The 19,178-nt window shown below is 40.0% G+C and overlaps 1 protein-coding gene across 17 annotated transcripts in view; it reads right to left on the bottom strand.

The window, feature by feature from the left end:
- LOC119646894 (myocyte-specific enhancer factor 2) overlaps nt 1-19,178 on the bottom strand; it is a 204,751-nt gene that overhangs the window by 122,864 nt on the left and 62,709 nt on the right. For 3 of the 17 annotated variants that reach the window (XM_038047539.1, XM_038047535.1, XM_038047538.1), the window contains exon 1: nt 3,801-4,233. The exons of the other annotated variants lie outside the window; for them this stretch is intronic. The gene's annotated coding sequence lies outside the window, so the exon portion shown is untranslated. Of the gene's footprint in view, nt 1-3,800; nt 4,234-19,178 lie in introns of those variants that run through there. 17 annotated transcript variants of the gene reach the window in all.

Consider the following 19,178-nt stretch of genomic DNA (forward strand, 5'->3'; position numbering starts at 1 on the left):
GCTGACCATATATTTTGTCTTGCCTTTATCTTCTCTAGTAATAGCTACTAATTTCTCCGGAATGCCCCTTCTGCGTAAAGCATGCCAATTCTCTGTTCACACTGTTGAAAGCTTTCTTGAAATCAATAAAAAGTAGGTGAAGCTAAGATCTCAACTTGGTGTACTGAGGATCTAGAGCTGAAACCAGCCCGCTTTCTGTTAATCAAGCTTTCAAGGTGTCCTTTGATGCGTTTTGAGATTATTTTAGCTATTATCTTTACGACACCAGATGTTCTTCCAATTGTCACTCTCAAAACGGATGCCCTCTTAGGATTCTTAAAGATTATTCCTTCTTTCCACTCTCTCGAAAAAGTCTCGGATTCCCAGGATATCCGTACAAGTCGAAGTAGCAGAAGTACAGAAACTGCAGGTGTGGCAATGAGTAAGCGCGTGGAGACTGTCAAGACCAGAGGTTTTACTCCATTTAGGTGTGTTGATGGCCAAGACGACTTCTGTTTGGAAAAGCAGTCCGTATCCATCCACCTCTTTATGGATCGTGGATGAGCAATCGACCGTTAAGATCTGCGACCACATGCAAGTACTTTCACGATGCAGTATACACTTTTTAAATCATTTCTACGACATCTTATGCTTCCCGGACCAGTGCAATAACGAATTCCCTTTTATCACGGCGAAGACTACGCTGAAAATCTCGGTATCACTTGCGTAGCACCTAAGAAAAGAGATTCTTTGATGGTGACCCAAGCAGGTTACTCAGGATATCTACCGTTCGATCAGCAAGGTAGCTCTCCCACGATCCAACCACAGCTGGAACATACAAGCAGTTGATGTTGAACTTGGGAGTCAGACCTGACCTTAGCTCTTTGCTTCAATGTATCACCAATGAGGAATGAACTTCCCACCATTATAATTTCAGTCGCGAAGAGCGCCTATTCCCATCACATTTCAGAGCAAGATGTTGGCAGAGCCCACAATGGCATTCAGATCACCTATGACAATCAAACAATCAGAATGTCACCTTTGAGAAGCCTCTTCTAGACTGCGTGTAATTGCCCATCAACCCTTGTTGGTGAATAGCACTGTACAATTGTGCTGTTCCTTGACCCTGACCAAAATCTTCTACCAGGCACCTACTCCAAGGACAAGAGAGCCCGTGTTACGGTAGCCGTAAGAAACAACCCGACACTGGATTTGCGTCTGCTATGACTTGGCCAAAAACCAATCATAGTCCGTTTTCGATAGCGAAAGATCTTACCTGTGAGGTCAGTCCCTATGCGAAGCGTTTTAGTAGCAGTAAAACTTCGCAGGTCCACAAATTTCTATTCCTTTTAGTCACCTCTTACGACAAGCAGGGAATACTTTGAGTGTACTCTTAAATCTTAGCTCATGTCCTATAAAATCAACTTGTTTGATGAGAGTCAAGCTTCCTCAGCTTATAGAGTGTGCGAATGTCAAATCCTTTCGCGATTAACAGAAGTTTTCCAAGAACTGATGAAGTTAAATGGAAGGATCGGATTAAGGAAATTAGGAAAAGATCTCCCTAAACAATAAAATATCATAATGAGCGATATACACATAGAATAACTAAACAGTTTTGATCACTTTCTGTATTTGAGATCCTTTCAAGAGGGGCGGGAATAGAAAGGAGTAGATGCAGAAGCGATTACCGAAATACGGAGGTCGGCTGATCGAAATAATGGGAAGCGATGTCTGAAAAAGGTGCGAGTTCAAATTGCCCCGTCGCAACATCGCAAATAAAGAAGTCATTCCTACCTAAATTGGTCTGTTAGTTGAAACGAGAAAGTAGAGCTAACTGGTTGGTTTTCAGCAGATAGTACCAACATAAAGGCTCACCATTGTAATATTCAAACTCATCTATCATCTCAAGAATGACTTTTCCACCAAGCTCCCGTGACACCCGAATTTTAGACTTACTTGCTCGAGAAGCAAAATCAAACCAACATTAGATACATCATAGAATGATCGCCTCATGCAACACAGGTCAATGCTATCAGCCAATGGAGAACTGCGTTATGAAATTGCTTGACGCAATAATGCAATCTGGATGAAGTGGCGTTCCAGAACTGGTATTCTTTGTGATGGACGTATCAACGAACGTCTCGAATCTAAAATTTACTGCAAAGTCGTCCGTCCTGTCGCTATATATGGTTCTGAGTGTTGGCCGACTATAAAAGGCAATGAACGGGGGTCTTACGGTAACGGGGACGAAGATGTTGCGTTGAACTAGTGGTGTCACGCGTTTTGATCACATCCGAAATGAAAATATCCGTGATCGATATGGGGTTGCACCGATCGTAGAAACACTGCGAGAGAGGCGTCTTCGATGGTATGGTCACGTAACTCGCGCTAACGAGAAGGTTGGTCTGAACATCGAAGTCGATGGTAAGCGACCAAAACGCCGGCCGAAAGAACGGTGGCTTGATACGCTGGATGGGGATTTAAAAGATCAGCCATTTGATAGAAGCAAATGGCGAAACCGATTACGACGAGGCGACTCCGCTTGTGAACGGGACAAAGGCACGATAGCACGATAGCAAAGAACGATAGCCTTCGAGAAAAATGGACGATTTCAGAATTTACAGAAAAACAGAACAGGAAGTGTTTGAGTGTTTTATAAAACCCAAGTTTTAAAACTGTGTTTTCTTCAAGGAAGTGCTCAAGCGTACTCCCCGTAGTTGACATACTTCAGGACTAAGGTGGTAAAAAATATCTTTGTTTCATAACACGTGGAGTAAATATCTTTCAATGACGGCGAAGCTTGACCTTCCACCAAAAGATAATTACCATCACTCAGCGCCCACAAAACTTAATAGACACATTTAAGCTAAAAAATATTCAAAACAAAATGTCATTGTTTGTTTGAAATTCTGGATTATAGGAAAACGCAGAGAAAAATCGGTTCATGAAATGAGTCACCCCCAAAGTATTAACACGTTTTACCGAAATGACCATGCGGTTGTATCGTGCTGGGATTATATTCTATTAATTTTTATTGGCCAGAAAAATATTTCCAAGCAAGTAACCCTGGAATTCAGAATCCAATAATCCTTGACTCATTTTTTAACGACATTCCGCGCTAATGTCCTCGCGCTATCGCGTAACAGAGAGGGGCCGATGAAATCAAATAAACAGGGCAAGTGTCGTGGTCGGGGATGACCGCAGTTCCGCTTTGACTGAGTACAGCACGACAATGGACCGGCAGGTGGACCAATTTCAACCCAATCCCGGACTCCCCATGCAGCAAAGCTAAAATTATCCGAAGAGTATACAAGAATTTACACCGAACGTACCTAGAATACGTTTAGATAAAACAAAAAAAAAGATAATAAGAAGAACTATCAGTCAAAAAATCGAAAATAGAAAATATCCATTTGCCTCCCCGCGAGCTCTCTATAAATACGTTTTGCGTTTACGAATTGATATTTTTGATGCCATAAAAATAAAATTTCTAAATTAAAATCGAAATAATTCTAAGTTTAGGATACTCGAATGGAAGCAGAGGTTCTATTTATTCCTTTGGTTCTCGGGCTGCTGCCGCTATTGCTGGTGCCCGTTTTTAAACACTAGAAGAACTTATTACCCGCACTCGCGCGTTCTTCAGTGTTCAGTTCAGTTCACATCTTTCGGTTCTTTCGAAGCTCAATAATTAGGGGAGGCGTGAAAACAACCCCCGAGCAAGTTGTCAGTAGTTCCACTAGTAACGGGTTGCTTTTCCTGATTTTTTTTTGCTGAGTTACTTGGGGGGTTGGAGAAAAGTTAAAGAGGTTGCCTCTACGTACCTTTGTCATCCTGAAGCGTGGATTGCGGCTTCATAGTTCACTTTTGAGTTTTCCTCCCCCGGTTCTTTGAAAATTGGATTTTTTCAGTGGAAACGAAATAGAAAAGTTTAAAAACGTGCCGGCCTGAGGTGGAGGGCGGGTTCCAAAATTCACATAGTGGTGTCTATTCGAAATTGCAACAACAACGACCAACGACCCGAGAAATTTTTTATCAGAAAATAATCACACTTGAAATCTATTTTTTGAATATCGAATCCTTTTTTAGAACACACACGTTCTCTCGTTCGCGGGCGCGATCCAAAATTATCCTTTTATTTATGTTTATAAGTAATAACGTTTAGTTTTAGTGTTATATTTTTGAATTTTCTAAAAAAAACCCTGTATGCCGACTTTTACATATAGAGAGGGGTACTTTTCGACTGATTTTCTGATTTTCTCGCCTGTACCCATTTGTGCTAAATTAAGAACAGAGAAGAAGTCCATTCCAATACCGCCGTCGCGAACATGCGAGGAGGACTTTTCTCAGATTCAAATTTTTTGGGTGTGGATGTGTGAGTGCATCTGTGTGCGGGGATGATGTGATGATGCCATTGGATAGTCGAATCGCGGCGAGGAAAAAAAAATGTTGATCGTGGCGTATTTTCCGCCGCTAGTGGAAACACACCTTATATAACAGGAAAATTCTTGAAAAGCTAAAGTACACAGATACATAGCATGCAGAGCATGTACTCCTGGGGTACATACCCGTGGTATATAACGTGACTCCTCCGTGTTCCAATGACTAATAGAATAACTCGGAGATGTGCGCAAGTGTGGCTGCGACGAGCCAGAAAATTTTGAAACAAGATCGGAAAATCGAGATTTGATTTTATTATTTTTCATTCGTGACTCCCAACACGCTACCTTTCGGCCAGTGCCTGCTGTTATTCACACTTTTACCGGAGTACATAGCACCTTCTTCCCGACACGGGAAACAATCAGAATATGAAACAAAAACTATAAAACTGAAGCTTAACGAGGAAGAAGCAATGGAAGGAAAGGAGTAGTATTCCACGAAAAACAACTGAATCTTGAGGAGAAGCTTTCAGTTGACACGGATTTGAACACATTCGTATATTATCTGTGTAGTTACCACCGAATTGGGCCTCCACATACACGCATATCAGATTACAATCCCATATATAGTGAATTCTTCAGAAAATTGTATTATCTGATACGTAACCATGCAGTAAGGTGAATTTCATAGCTAACGTTTGATGAGTCGCTGTATCTAAGGATTTGTCAAACCTCATGTCTCCTTTGGCGCAGAATCCGTAAAGAAAGTCGAAGCCAAAGCGGCCAAAAAAGTGCCAAATAGTAGTGACATTGCAAACTCATTCAAATTTAATAGAACCTCGAAATATAGAGGATTTGCATTCTATCCCCACATATCGTCCCGTCGAGATTTAAGGATATCCCATTTGCAGCGTCAAAAACACTTCAAAGGGCAAATTAATACAGATTATTCCGGGTTCCTGAATAACTTTATTGCTATTTTGTTTTTGTTGAACGAATTCGTTATTCATCATAGGCTGTAGATACTGAAATTACAGAAATTTGATAGGCGTTATTCATCCAAAACAGTCCGGGACCAGGGTAAAAATTACGCGGACCCACTTATAATTCCTTTATTTCAGTAAATCCTCTATTCCAAGTTCCCCCGGAAACTTCGAAACCAAGAGTATTACCCATTTCTCTCCCTCTCTCGTAAGGTCTGCTTTAGAAAAGAAGCATTTCGGATGTAAAGATTGTAATATTAAGAGTATTATTAGTTGAGATAAGAAACCTGGACTGTCTCCAGGAGAAAACAAGTCGGGAAACCGGAAGCTTGACTCTTCAGATATAAAAGGTTTTGTGTTTCCCTTTGTGAGGAGAATACCGCAGTTCTCCATTAGCTGCTAGCATTGCCTCGAGATAATTAAATCGCTCAGTTCTGTCAATGGCCGTAACCTACCCAGAATGGAGAACTGCGAAATGAAATTGATTCACGCATTAATGCAACCTGGATGAAATGGCGTTCGACAACTGGTGTTCTTTGTGATAGACGTATCAACGAACGTTCCAAATCTAAAATTTACCACGAAGTCGTCTATCTGTCGCTCTCTATGGTTCTGAGTGTTGGCCGACTATAAAATTGCGGTAATGGGGACGAAGATGTTGCGTTGGACTAGTGGCGTGACACGTTTTGATCACAGCCGAAATGAGGATATCCGCTATCGATATGGGGCTGCACCGATCGTGAAAAAACTGCCAGTGAGGCGTTTTCGCGTAATTCGCGCTAACGAGAATCCACTTGCCAATATTGGTCTGAACATCGAAGTCAATGGTAAGCAACCAACAGGCCCGCCGAAACAACGGTGGCTTAATATGCTGGATGGACATTTTAAAGCCTCGCGACATTCAGATCAGGCATTTGATAAAATAAAACTGCGAAACCGATCACGACGAGCTTGTGAACGGGGCAAAGGCTGAAGAAAAAGAAAAAGATGTGAGAAGCGACGAGCGCATGACAGCTCCGTCTCACGTAGTAAAAAATTCCATTGCCCTCTAGTTTTTAGAAAGCGATTTAATTAAATCATTTGATGAAAACCTCATACGCTTCACACCCCCTAGCTAATGCTAAGTATATAACCTACATCAAATATAAAATAAGTCGGAAGCTGGGCGCTTCAGGTATGAAAGGTTTTATGTATTTCTTTTATAAAAACATTTGAGTGTGAATTTGTCCCATTAGTACGTAACACGTAATATACGCATATATTATGTTAGAATATATACTTTCGGATGATATTGACATTCAAAATCTTGAATTCCCAAAGAAGTGACAATTTTGACCTATTATAACTTTATTAGTAATGGTGCGATTTCTATCAAACTTCGTAGGATCAAGCTCTATATTATAGCCTACATGGATCCAATTTCGTGGTGCTGGGGTCCTGTAGCTAATTACTGAGAATTACAGTAATATACTATCATTAACTTTATTTGAAGGGATATCGGTAGGGGAGGTATTTCGGAGCCTAGCTACCATATAGTGGTAGCCACTTAATTGTTTTCAGATTTAAAAGGATATTACTCACTGTATGCGTGAGCGTTCACAGTTCCCACCTTTCCATCAAATTTGATGTCAATCGCGGCCACAGTCTCCGAGAAAAATGCGTGTGACGGACAGACAGGCAGTAAACTGATTTTAATAAGGTTTTATTTTACACAACACCTTGCTGTTAATTCGCAGGAAATTGATAAGCTTGAACTGCTATAACTTTGACACTAATAGTTGGATTGTCATGAAACTTGACATGCGTATGCACGATACAGCCCTCTATACCGGTGCTCCTAGAATGAACTTAAGGGAAGTTTTTTAGTCAATTTCTAAAAGTTGGTAATATACTATTAGTAAGTTTATTTGATCAGATATAGGAATGGGATATCTCTCGAGGCTTAGATTTCACATAAGCGTTTTACACGAAACCGTAAAAAGGGCTGGAGAGAAGTAGATTCTTCATAAATGCGACTTTACTATTTCACGCAAATGTCAATTATTCTCGTTAATTATGACGTAAGCCTCTTATTTGCATGGCTTTGGAAGCAGTTAATTCGCGCGAAATTGCTAAGTTTAAACTGCTATAACTTTGGCATTAATGGCCAGATTTCCATGAAATTTTGCACGTGGATACGAAATTTTATCTATGCTGGTACAAAATTCGGAAGTCTTAGGATGAATTTAAGGCGGGTTTTTCAGTAAATTTCTAAAAGTTAGTAATATACCATTAGTAAATTTATTTGAGTAGATATCGGAATGGGACATATCTTGAGGCCTAGACTTCATCTAAGCTCACCACCTTGACTTTTTCGGACTTTTAGGTTGGGTAGTTTCCGAAAATGAGTCCTGTCTCACTTTAAGTGCGTACATTTTGACTCCTTACTCACGCACTTTGCAATTCACGCCAAAACTAATGTCAGTTTCGAAAAGTACAAATCATTTGATACCCTACACGACCATATCCTAAATTTATGCCACTCGCTGTATGCGTGGGATTTCATAGTTCCCATCTGTTCACCAAATTTCGTTCGGATCGGTTTAGCCGTTTTGGAGAAAAGTGAGTATGACGGACTGACAGACAGACAGACAGCCAGATAGACATTGAATCGATTTTGATAAGGTTTTATTTTACACAAAACCTTAAAAAATGCACTATCGAGAGTGCTCAATACATTCAGAAAATTCACTAGCGAGAGTGCTCAATACATTTAGAAAATCCAATAGTGAGAGTGGATCTGCTTTAAGTTCAAGATAATCTAAGAGGACGGTGAAATTAGCTCTAAATCAACGAGCAATACCATCAAACGTCTAAATATTGGCCAAATTTCTGCCAGGTTAATAAATCAACAAAGCCAACAACAATAAATATGCACTAGCGGAAGTGTCCAGTACGCCCTTCCGAAATTATTCAATTTCTAGCGAACAGCTGCGTCTGCTGCTGGAAGAGCAGAACATCGGTTTCGCAACATACAAATTTTGAAAAAACTCACACACCATCAAAAAGATTGCTTTGCTTTTAGCGCGAATGAAGTTGTCAGCCGCGTCCCAAAACGTCAAAAAAAATCCTGCCTGACTGCGAAAGTTTAGTGACGGGATCTGTTAATTATTGCAAGCCAAGGTTGGTGTAACGCGGAGGAAGTCAATTACCGTGATAAAGTACGAAAAGTGTAGGATAGCCTATAAATTAATAAAAGAAATTCCACCTTTGGTCTGCTCAGAAAAGGAGAAGCTGCCGCATATAATAATGACTTCACTACCGTATACTACATTGGAAACTAATTTGCAGATAACCGTTACTGCACTATGAGCGACGTCAATGACAGACTCCTCATCCCCTTTGATGGTCGTTAAGAATCCACATAATTGGAGAGGTAACTGCTTGCTTCCTGCTGTCGCAAAGATATTGGAAAAAATCCTTAAAGAACACTTCGTAAATCTGATCGCCAGGGATCAGGCTGGCATCTCCTCAGGTTCCTACAATTAGAGTACACTACCAACAATTAACGGCGATGACACATAGGTAGTACTGAGGCGATATGCCCCACGTAGAGATTTGTGGCAACCACAAAATAGACATACAACAAAGAAGCATCCACCAAGTGAAAAGGGTCAATCAACACAAGTAAGAAAAATATTAACCCTAGAAACTTCAAGATCTATTAAAAAAGAGGTTATATCGTCAGTGGTATTGGAACGTGGAAATCGGAGGGCATCCTGAAACCTGGAAATATAAACAGAAGTGACTAAAACAAGAGTTGATTTATTCAAGTCTAAAAATCAAGAACCTTGTAGGTGCTTCAAATCTTAATCAACATAATTCTGAAATTACTTCACCAGGAATCGAGAGACGAAAGCAGAGGTCGACGAAAAACAACATTAGTGAACCAAAGGACGACACTAGACGTTCAAAATACCAAAAGCAAAAAACGAACTCGTCGCAATAATCACTACAGCGTATGGCATGCAAAATGTCAATCAAATTCTTAGATTTTGTAGTTCAAATAGAATGGCTGTCATACAAGAAGTTGTAAAGCCGATATATTTGTGTTTTACTACAGAAAAAAGAAGAAAGTCTTAAAGAAAATGATTTCCTTAGGTGGAAAGAATGCACGGAAAATGAGCTAAATTAGAGTAGTGGAGCTATGATATAATACAAAAACAAGTCGGCAACCCGAAATCTGGACCTTTCAGGTATGAAAGGTTTTGTGTATTTCTTTTATAAAGACATATGAGTGTGCATTTGCCCCATTACTACGTAGCACGTAATATATGCATATATTATGTGAGAGTGTCCACTTTCATGTGATATTGACGTTCATAATCTTGAATTTGCAAAGAAGTGACAACTTTGACCTATTATAACTTTGTTAGTAATAATGTGATTTTCACCAAACTTGGTAGGATCATGCTCTATGTTATAGACTACACTACTAGAATGAACCTAAAGGAGGTTTTGCAGTCAATTACTAAAAATCATAGTAATATACCATACTATTATTAACTTTATTTGAAAGGATACCGGTAGTGGGGTATTTCGGAGCCTAGGCATATAGTAGCAGCCTCTTGATTTTTTTCAAATTTTTCAGTGGGGTAGTGTCTGAGAACAGGGTCATTAAAAAGTTGGTCACTTTCGACCCCCCGCACTCACCACCTTTTCAACAAATGTCAGAGAGTACTAGTCGAGACCTTTAATTTGATACCCCATATGACTATAGTTGGTGAAATAAAAATTACACCCCCTTTGGACGTAAAAGAATGTAACTCACTGTGTGCGGGAGCGTTCACAGTTCCCACCTTTCTACAACATTTTCTGTCAATCGCTACAACCGTCCCCGAGAAAAATGCGTGTAACGGACAAAGAAACAGACAGATAGACTGACAGACAGACAGACACACAGTAAACCGATTTTAATAAGAGTTGGTTTTTTTTTATAAAACTTTAGAAACAGGGGATGTTATCCAAATTAAAGGTATATGCCAAGTTCGGCTCTGACCAACCAGATTAAATTAGTTAACAAAGCGTAAGGGAAACTTCTGATAAAACTATCTTAAGAATAGGCCATACATTTTTCCTTTCTGGGGAGGGAGAGAAGTGCATTTACGCACAAAATACCGGACTCCTCTCTCAGGCAGACTACCGGCTAAAACACCCCGCGTCAAGAACACTAACCCGGAACCGTTTGAGACATTACCTCAGACCAGGCCTATTCCACCCTTTGCCTTAAGAATGTCTTGAATGCAACGTACTGTACTCTATTCCTTGTCCTCACTCTACAGCATGGCTTCAATTATGGTGTCTGGAGGCACTTGACGATCTTCGATCGAAAGGTGATGGACATCTCACTTCTCACTTGCTTACAAAAACAAATTTCGAATGACATTTCCATTTCGAAGAAGCTCATCTTCGTGGTTATCTTGATGCCGAGGATTCATCAATCTGAATAGGGAGAACTGTGGGAACCTTCTCCTTGGTCATCACAACAACTCCGGTCTTCTCCAGAGCTAGGGAGAACCACGTCCAGTTATCCATCTGCTTACTTGCCGCATTAACATTCCCAGTGTGCGCTGAGCTTGCTCAACCGTGCATGCGGTAACTAGTGCCGCAATATCATCCACGTATCCAACCAGGTGCAATTCATCAGGTATATAGGGTCGCAGCAAACTATATATAAAGAGTTCCAAAGAACCATGGATCCTTGAAATAGTCTCTCAATACCTGCAAAAGGTAGCCTACAGTATTGAAAAAGTTTTCCTGCGTCTCAAACATTTGGCACCATCTCGCAGAATTGAAGGTTCTAAAACCATGTTGTTTTGGTGAGGAGTCTCCCAGTGTATTTATTGCATCATTCAGGTTTGGCTTGAGTTTCTTATGTAGGTTCTCGGCTCTGTTCAACATATTCAGAGGACGGCAAGCTCGTCGTTGACACCAGGTGCTTATCAGCGCAGACCTCGCAATCTCTCACTGTAGGATCTACTCATAATATGTTCCATGCTCGTGAGATAATCCAAATTATTATTTCAAGAAAGCACATGGATTCTGTCTCACAGTCTTCGAACCCAGCTCAACAAATATATCACCGGTTCGAGTCTGCTAGATAGATTTAACATCTACCCCAGTGCCTTCACATTTGGCGTTGTTGCAGAGTTCTCGAAAAACTTTCGCGAAAGTGCTCCATTCGTACAACTTTATGGCTGACCTTACATGATCAGCGTTGCATGAGTCTGGCGTCAGTCAGAATGACAAAATTTTGGCAAACTGATCGTCTAGAACATTGTTTGGCAGTGAATGATAGACTAATGAATATTTTTAAATTTTTTAAAGAAAGTATGTCAGTCTGACAGGTGTAGTGCAGTTGCCACTATGTTCTCAATCGAAACATGACTTCCGAATGATCCGGATCTTTAAAAGCATGCAACAAAAATGTTTATACCAAACACGTCGCTCAGTGAGTTTTTCATCAGTCCATTTTTCGTGCATTGGCCTATAGTAGACTGATGAAATACGAATGGTATAAGGTCAGCCCATGAAAATAGCCTCTGACGGTGGTTTCCAACTTCTCTTTCTCTTGGTCTCTTTGATTACCACCCCCGCGCCCTGCTTACTACCCTTTTGGCAGCAGATTCACGCTGTTTTCCCTCGTCTCATTTTATCAATTGTTTGTTCCCCCTCTGACGGGTAAAGGACACCGCGTTTTGTGTAGCTAGTGGCTGCGCTAGCGATGGGTTTTTTCCTCAGTTCCTTTTCGGCTGCCTTCCATCTCCATTATGCCATTTTTTACTTCCATAGAGATGTTTCGTTGGACGACGGTGGCAGCTTTCGTTTTCCGTCATCACCTTTTTTTCAGAGTTTGCCACCTTTTCTCGTGGCGCTTTTTCCAACCTCGAATTCGATGGCGTCTCCCCTTTTTGGCCCCCCCTTTTCTTCTCCAGCTACAGAGTACTCTTTTAGACATGACTACCACTACGGCAAAACACATTTCAAAGGAACCTTTATAAACTACCACCCTGCATACACTGCAAAATATCCCCGAGAACACAACAGCAATTTGCAAGTCAATAATCGTTTCCCTTTGATTATTTTATTTTGCAGATGACATACTATATTTCGGGAACAAGTTATGTATTTCCTTAATCAAACTTTTCCCTACCATTACTTCCATTATTTAAAATATATTTGACCAAGTCTTGGCATTTATGTATACTCATAAAACTCTTTAACATGAATGGCATTTCCACTAGACTTCTGGACAGGAGAGTAACCGCAGCCCACAGTTTTCATCATGAACTAAAACAAGTCGGAATACCGGAAGCTCGCGCTTCGGATATAAAGGTTTTATGTTCATCTTATGTAAGAAATTTCAAAGCACATTTTTCTATCCGTATATAGCTACAAATCCAACATAATCCTTCATATTTTGCCAAACTACGAGACATACGTACATATTACAGCCATAGATATTACGCTCACCCTAAACAAACAAACTACCTATTTCCGAATACTGTACACATATATGCACGTATATAAATTGATCGTACCCATATTTCCGATGTATATATCTATTTGAATTAGGCACTACCCGCAAAGTTCATTAGCACGCATATATTATATACCTACATGCACACATGTCTGGCTGGCAAATAACTAAAAAAACTAAAACAAAATAATTCTCTGCGACCCAATTCATAAGAACTCATTTCGTTGTGGTATTGACGAATTGATATGTGATGATGACGTCATGGAGGTTGTAGAGTGCAACGAAATTCACAAAAAATTGTAAAGTTTCACCTCCTATAACTTTGTTAATAATAATTGGATTTTCTTCAAACTTGACCAAATTGTGCATTATGTTCTTCATTCCACGCATGCCAAATTTTGTACTTCTAGGATGAACATAAGGGGGGTGCCGGGTAAATTTCTAAAATGTGGAAATATCCTATTATTAACTTTATTTGTGCAGATGTCGGAACCGGATATATTTTGAGGCCTAGATTTCGTAGAGATGCGCTACTGTGATTTTTTTCAGATTTTTCGGTTGTATAGGTTCTGAGAACGAGACCTGTTACACTTTTTGGGGGTCATATTTTGAGCGCTCACTCCTCCATGTTTCACCCAATATCAAATATTGCACCAGTTTCGAAAAGTACTAATTGAGACCTTTCATTTGATATCCCACATGGCTACATTCTGTGAAAAAAAAATTTGCACCCTCCATTCACATGTATGGGGAGCCCCCCTTAAACTTAACACAAGATGGCGCCACTTATTGCATGTAAAGGGAACACCAGATTACATACTCTCACCAATTTTCGTGACAATCGGTCCAGCCGTTTCCGAATAAATCGGGTGTGACAGACAGACAGACAGACAGACAGACAGACAGACAGACGGACAGACGGACAGACAGACACCGTCTCGATTCTAATAAGGTTTTGTTTCACACAAAACCTTAAAAATGACTCTGATGCCAAAAGGGGTCGCGGTTTTTCCCAAATTGAAAATCAATTCCATTAGATTAAATTTTCGATTTACTCGTATATCATAATTCGCACATTTTTGAACGAAGATATAGCTAGGAATAAACACCTTTTCTCTGACCAAGGACGGGCTTATTTCCTTATTTACTCTAGGTGTGAGATAAAGCACCAGATCTATACTCATCAAAAATCGTTAAAAGCTTTATAAATACTAAAATTTCCAAATAAATCCTACAAATTTCCTTTCCCTTATTAGATACAGTAACTTCATTAATAAGTAAACCTGATCCTGAAAAACTCGGAACCATGAACGCAAACAACATTCATTGGATTTCCATTAGGCAATCAAGCACAACTGAAATCTGACTTGCCCCGAACGAATCGAAATTACGATGGTGATTTTTAAATGATGCCTTTTAATTGCTGAAGGATGACGAAAAATGGACGGCGACCAGGCAAGCTGCGAGGAGGCTCGTGAACATCTTGCACATGTGGTCAGCGTGCCTATCCGCTGAACAAACAAATTGGCCATTGCGAGTTCTTCCGTCATTTTGTCTTAGAAGGAGCATATGTCCGTCCATAAGAAAAAGAAAAGAAGTCGAGGTGGTGTGTACAGGCCAACATACGAAACAAGTACAATACATACCTAGACTTGTATAGTTCCCGACTAATCGCTCAATACTGAACAGAATCTTCAGAGTTACGAGTACGCTACGCTTGGGGATTAGTAAAGTACGCTCGGCTCAGATCTCAGACGTCATTTCTGACTAAATTATGCAGCGAAATGTCCGACAGGTGTAAGGAGACCATATCGGAAAATGTGTGCGCATGCAACATTTACATCAGATGCAATATTCACGAATGAAAAACAATGAAATGTAACGTTCCGTGAATGTAAAAATTGAATTGTATCTGCTTCCGAGATAGTTAGAAAAATAAGGACATTCCAAGAAACTGGGAAATTCCTGGCTAGTCATTTTCAATTAGATTCGAAACTTTAATTATCTGAATTAGTACAAATTTACCTGTCAATGCTGATACTTTCTTTCGTTAATACAATATCATAACGACCTATGAACAGTAAAGTTATTATCAGGGAAGCAGGGAGAATCTTCGTTGAGGCGATCAAGGATCGGAAAACGGCTCTAGTTTCTAGTTTAGAACTTGATGTTTTTTTAAGGGGGTCATCTCGTCTGAAGGTCGTTTTTAAGGTTTTGTGTTAAGTTTAAGGGGGGGCTCCCCATACATGTGAAAGGAGGCATATCAAATGAAAGGTCTCAATTAGTACTTTTCGAAACTGGTTCAATATTTGATATTGGGTGAAACATAGGGGAGTGAGGGCTCAAAATATGACTATCAAAAAGTGTAACAGGTCTCGTTATCAGAACCTATGCAGTCAAAAAATCTGAAAAAAATCGCAGTAGTGCATCTCTACGAAATCTAGGCCTCAAAATATATCCGGTTCCGATACCTGCACAAATAAAGTTAATAATAGTATATTTCCACATTTTGGAAATTTACCCGGCATCCCCCTTATGTTCATCCCAGAAGTACAAAATTTGGCACGCGTATAACGAAGAACACAATGCACAATTTGGTGAAGTTTGAAGAAAATTGAACTATTATTAACAAAGTTATAGGGGGTAAAACTTTACAATTTTTTGTGAATTCCGTGCCCTCTACAACCTGCATGACGTTATCATCAATTCGTCAATACCACAACGAAGTAAGTTCCTATGAATTGGGTGGAAAAGAATTATTTTATTTTAGTTTTTTAATCATTTGTATATGAATATCAATTATTCCAACGGGACATGTGTGTATGTAGGTATATAGTATATGCGTGCTAATGGACTTTGCGGGTAGTGCCTAATTCAGATAGATATAAGAAGTAAATCGGAAATATGGGTACGATCAATCTATATACGTGCCTATATGTGTACAGTATTCGAAAATAGGCAGTTTGTTTGTTTAGGGTGAACGTAACATCTACGGCTGTAATATGTACGTATGTCTCGTAGTTTTGTAGCTGTATACGGATAGAAAAATGTGCGTTGAAATTTCTTAGATAAGATGAACACAAAACCTTTATACCCGAAGCGCGAGCTTCCGGTATTCCGACTTGTTTTAGAAATTTTTTGTGAAGAACTGGAAAGATACAAATATGAATTTTTCACCAAAGATTTATCAATATCTTAAGTGTGCATAATAATTTTTAATTTTTCCACCCCGATCGCAGTTGGTTATTGAAATACAGAGCAATTTATACACCCATCTCAAAAAAAAGGTGTTTTTCTGCTGCCACGCTAGAGGGCGCTGTAATCATCTTAAAGAAAAAAGTAAACGGCATTTTAACGTACAGACTTAACTACAGTCCGCAAACTAGGATTATTAAAAAATATTGAAAACTAAATTTTTGGTGCCTTGTTAAACTTTTTTTTTGAATTTTGGTGTTTTTTCACGGTTTCTTCAATGAATAAAACAAAAACTACTGAATCAATCGCAATTATCCTAGTTTGAGGACCGTAGAAATATGTTCTGAAAAAGTCGTGAAAATTTCAAAGAATTTCGTTGGATAGAATTTGGGTTATGGTGGCATGCAGATTTTCAATATGCCGTTTCGAGAAAAACGCATTTAAAAAGTAGAATGTGATATTTAGCCATAAAATCCAAACTGGTCATTAATCTGCTATACGTAGTCCATAAACCTTAGGTTTCTTGAAGAAACACATGTGCAGCCTTGGCTTCAATTGTTGTCCTTTTAGCGAAGTCATTCGAACGTCATTCGGATCGATAAATACGAGCTTTATACGGCGATCGACATAAATCTGGCATGTGACTTATCACATGTTTAACACTATAACTTCCAAAAGATTCCGAATATCAAAAAATCACGTTGCCCATATATTCTACACTATATCTAGAGTGGCATCACTTTGGCATCAATTATGCAAAGAAAAAAATTCGATTCCGCGAATACGACACACGGGATGACCCCCTTAAATCCAAGATCTGGATTCAAGTGTAAACGTTAAGAGATAACCAATGAGCGGGTAGGTATAACCAGTGCGAATTCTCGAGGCCAAAAACTCGCTGTGATGGAAGTTGCGAAATAATGTGCCAGAAAATTTCTTAATGGGAAAATGAGAATTGACTGGAATTCTACCCAGATAAGATAAGATAAGATACAAATAGAAGTAGTTCCCACCAATGGTTGCATGTGTTTAGACTATAGACCATCTGTAAAACCTAAATCTGACAACGTTTGCAGCATGTCGTAGATGTAGCTAGGCAAGTCAGAGGACAGTGACATCGATGTACATACTACGCGCTCGTGGTGCAGTCCTGGAAAGAGCTATGACATGGGTAGCATGATTCTTATGTTACAAATCAACATGCATCAGAATGCAATCAGTCGCGAATTGCTAGCACAATTTGCCGTGGAGGTAAAAATGTCCTAATTAGTGCTAATCAGCGAAAAATACTGGAAGAAGAAAACAGCCTTATGGCATCTTGACTCCTCAGATATCGCTGCCATCTGTGTTCGAGGCGCCTCTCTCATCCAAGGCTGCGGAGATGGCTTTTCTGAATTCGGTATTTAGGGATAACGTTTTTCAGCGTCCATCTAACACCAAATGAGATAATATTGGACTTTCGCTGCAGACTTGATACTTGGTAGGTAGCTATCTTGAGCACGAAAGAGCGGATTGTGGTTGTGGGGGCTTTAATACCAGAGAACTTGAATAGGGCATGCCTCATCCAGACTCCATAGGAAAACAATTCTAAAAATGGCAACGGAGATGGATTTCTTAGATTTAAATACCGGATACACGTCAGGCCCCGAAGGAAGCATTCCCAACATAATGTTTATATCGGGATCACTAGTGCTGTCGATGAAAGGTGGCCAGAACACTTCTCGGTAAGCGATTATCAATACATAGTGTTTGAAGTGGTCAAAGGTATCTCCCGACGTGTGTCAAATCAGCGCTCTGAAGGTTGAATGATGCGACGGTGAGTACATCCAAGCTCATGGAGCAGACTAAACCGCACTGAAGAACATTTCTGCGGAAACCTTATTCACTTTATGCTCACCTACTCCCTACCTATTATTCGTTTTGATGCCAAAGCACCAACAGTTAATCACTTTTCATCATTGAAGAGCTTGAAAAGGCAATCCTCGCCATGAAAAATAAGAAGGCTCTAGAACTCGAAGATATCCCGAAAGCGACACATTAACCACCATTGGCCGGTCCTACTACTCAGCACATGCAGTGCTTGCCTAAAAGGGGCATTTTTCCTTGCTCTTGGAAAATGGTAAAGCGAACATTGATTAGTAAAGGCAAAGGAGGCCCTGTCGTTTGCATATCGACTAGCCTACGTACTTGGAACAGCCGACAAGAGCCGAAGTGGTACATGCTGCACTATCTCGGTGGGCGCTCCTCAGAGCAAAAATGCTTTCAGTTCCGTAAAAATGCTTTCAGTTCCGTAAGATTGTGAGATGTTTTAGGCACACTAGAAACTTTTTTGTGGATATTGAGGGATTACCTGAGATACTACTCCCTGCTTTATGAGGCACTGAATGGCCAAAGGAAGATAGAGATCACGTTATCACAGGGATTCATCCTACGGTCGGATCTCTGGAACGTCTTTCAATATATTCTGCCTAGTCTCAGCACGCCAGAAGATTCGCGCATCTTCGGTTATGCAGGTGATGTTGCGGCACGTGTTTTCGGCTGCACTGTTGACCAGGCACAAAGCACAAAGCAGACTTGGCATGTTGATATAACGGATAAGGAGATGGATGACTGTTTATTTTTTTAATCGTGTGCTAGCAAAAAAGAAGTCACCTTGTCTAAAAAGAGAATCCCGACCCTGCCCCCAGTTGCAAGTAAGGGAAGAGGTACGATAATTACAAGGAAAAAATATACCGATTTGGTTACACCTGAAATCTTAGAAAACACAAATGAAGACCAAAAGCCTTACTGGAAAGTGCTTTGAAAGTTGACATAATCGTACAAAATATTTTTAAAAAGATGTTTAGGAGAATTGGCACCTAGTTGAATTTCACCGTATATGCGGCCAGAACGGCATCGATACGTGATGTTTTGGAGGTTTCGTAGAGGATCTGGTTGGGGAGCTCGCACCCACTTGATGTTAGACCGGACCAAATGGAGAACAACTTACTCTATCTTTTTTTAGTCCACGAACCCCTCGTTTCGGGCTTAGCTCCCAAGTTTTCAAAAGTTAAGCAGCGAAGACGACTTTACGTTTTCGTGCCAGGGCAGAGGAAATTCATCAGGTCCTACCTCACCTCTGCTCTG

The sequence above is a fragment of the Hermetia illucens genome, chromosome 1, assembly GCF_905115235.1.
Source record: "Hermetia illucens chromosome 1, iHerIll2.2.curated.20191125, whole genome shotgun sequence".
Taxonomy (NCBI): domain Eukaryota; kingdom Metazoa; phylum Arthropoda; class Insecta; order Diptera; family Stratiomyidae; genus Hermetia; species Hermetia illucens.